Source organism: Triticum urartu, chromosome 2A, assembly GCF_056163025.1.
Source record: "Triticum urartu cultivar PI428250 chromosome 2A, HENAU_Tu73, whole genome shotgun sequence".
Taxonomy (NCBI): domain Eukaryota; kingdom Viridiplantae; phylum Streptophyta; class Magnoliopsida; order Poales; family Poaceae; genus Triticum; species Triticum urartu.
This window is the reverse complement of record NC_141874.1, coordinates 420,551,686-420,554,153: the sequence shown is the minus strand read 5'-3', so window position 1 is coordinate 420,554,153 and position 2,468 is coordinate 420,551,686.

The window sequence follows — 2,468 nt, the reverse complement described above, 5'->3', positions numbered from 1 at the left end:
TATTTGAGTTTGCATGTGCATCGTTGCTTGTTACTTATGTATGCTATTGTTTTCTTGCAATAGAACACCCGAAGTGCGAAGCGTGCTACTACGAGTCCCTAGGTTTCGCAGATCGTCAGCAATGCAAGTAACACTTTGAAAATACCCCTTTATCACCCAGTTTTTATGCATTAGTTCCAATCCTCAAACATTGCATGATTAGGATGTCATTAACTTGTGGGTTGGGAAGTAGTTGTTGAGGTAGAACCTATTGCCCCGTTAGATTCAAACCCTTGGGAGTTACTCTACGCGTTGCTTATATACTACGCAGATCAGCAGGTAGTGGGATGTAGGTTTGGTATGGTCTATCCGGAGTAGAGAGTTAAATTTTTTGAAAGACTATGTCTCGGTCATCCGTTTCTCAAACACCCTATAGTGCGAGAAAACCAGCGGTGGCAATCGAGTCTTGTGGGGAAAAGTGCACAAACCTCTGCAGAGTGTACAATCTAATCATGGTTAGCCGTGTCCCTGGTTATGGACAATTCTTGAGTGTCTAGTACTTGGGTTATCACAAGTATCTCATCATGTTTAACTAATATTGTTGGGTTGTTAATCACTTTAATTGGGATTGAGTTAGAGGAACCTTCTCAATGTTGTTCAACCACCATGATAGTTAAATTAAAATCTATTCCTATGTTGTAGGGAAAAATTGGCTTTTCGCAAAACTGTAACCATAGAGCTTTCCACCTGCCAAATATGCATGTAGTGATAGCATTATTCTGTTCTTGCTCTACTGTGTTACTTTGCCAGCATATTCCATGTGCTAGCCCGTTTTCGGGCTGCAACGTATTATGTTGCAGACTTTTCAGACGAGGAGTAAGGTTTGTTAGGTCGTTGTCGTGTAGCTCAGCTATGCCGTTGGAGTTGATGGACTCACTTTATCTTCCAAGCCTTCCGCTGTTATCACATTAGATGGCCTTAAGCCATATTACTGTAATGAGTTCTCTCTTCAGACATTCAATGTAATAAGTGTGTGATTGCTACTCTGTTAGAAATTCTTTGAGTACTGTGTGTGTCAGCATTACCGATCCAGGGATGACACTGAAGCACAAAGACTTGACCATCTGAGGTCGGGTCGCTAAAAGATGGTATCAGAGCACACGTTGAGTGTAGGACACGACCACTAAGATAAACCCTAGGTCACCTTTCTCTTCTCATTTCTAACTCCTCTCCATTTTCTACTCTTTAGGATGACGGAGATGAAGAACAAGTTTGCACAACCGGATGAAGACACGCCTTTTGGACACCACTGGAAGGAAGTCACCAGGTACTTGAACATTGGAATACCAAGCTTCACCGGGACGTACAACGCCACTTTACCTGAAGAGGAACGCTGGATGATTCAAGTACAAGTTCCAGGAAGGACGTTCTCGCCAACTCCTAAACCCATAGAGTTTTCTTTCAAAGCACCCACCTGGAGTCTAGGCAAGAGCATGGCAGCCCACATTACCATGGGACGCATTGGAGAAGTTTACAACAGGGAGCTTAAGGACACTATTTACCAAATATGTCGGCGCCGAGACGAGCAATGGGAAGTAATCAGCACCAGGAAGGATAGATCCATTGCAGCTTTCATCCAGGAGTTAAACCAGCACATCTGACGTTAGGAAAACCAGATGTGCATGGACATGATGGACTTGAAGAAGGCGAAGACAAGGATCATTGAGCTGGAGGAAGAACTCAAGTTTACCCGCGATGGATATGAGGAGGAAATCAAGACACTACTGGAGAAGAATGACGACTTAGTCAAGAAGATTGGAGTATTCATGGGAGGACCAGCACCAATAGAAGAAGAAGAAGAACCCAAGGAGATACGCCCCGAGGACTACATCATCATCGACGACACCGATTCCGATCCTAGTGATGATGACTTTGAAGACGAAGCTGGAGCAGACATCATGGAGTCTTCCACCGATCAAAATTTCTAGATGACTACCATATATCACTAGTATTCCCCCATGTATTTAGTAGTAGTTGAGCACTTGTGCGATAGTTCTAGATCGTTTGTATGCCCTTGCTTGATTGATTGAGTGAAATGATTGTTTTTGTCTCATGTGCATATGGGTAGTGTTTTCTCATTAGACCTCTTTTCTATTCTAAATCTCTTCCATCTAAACCCCTCAGATGCCTCCGAGACGTGACACCGATTTTGCTTTCCCACCGGAGCTCACTCAGTTGATCCAGCAGCAGAATACTTTGATGCAATTGCTAGTTCAGAACCAGGGCAATAACAACAACAACAACCCGCCGCCCGTGGACAACCTAGCCCATTTTCTAAGGTTACAACCTCCGGTGTTTTCCAGTAGCACTGAGCCCATAGTTGCGGACGATTGGCTACGCCGTATTGGAAGGGAGTTGACCACCGCAGGTTGCACAGATGCCGAGAGAGTGCGCTTTGCCGCACATCAATTGGATGGACCAGCAGCCTC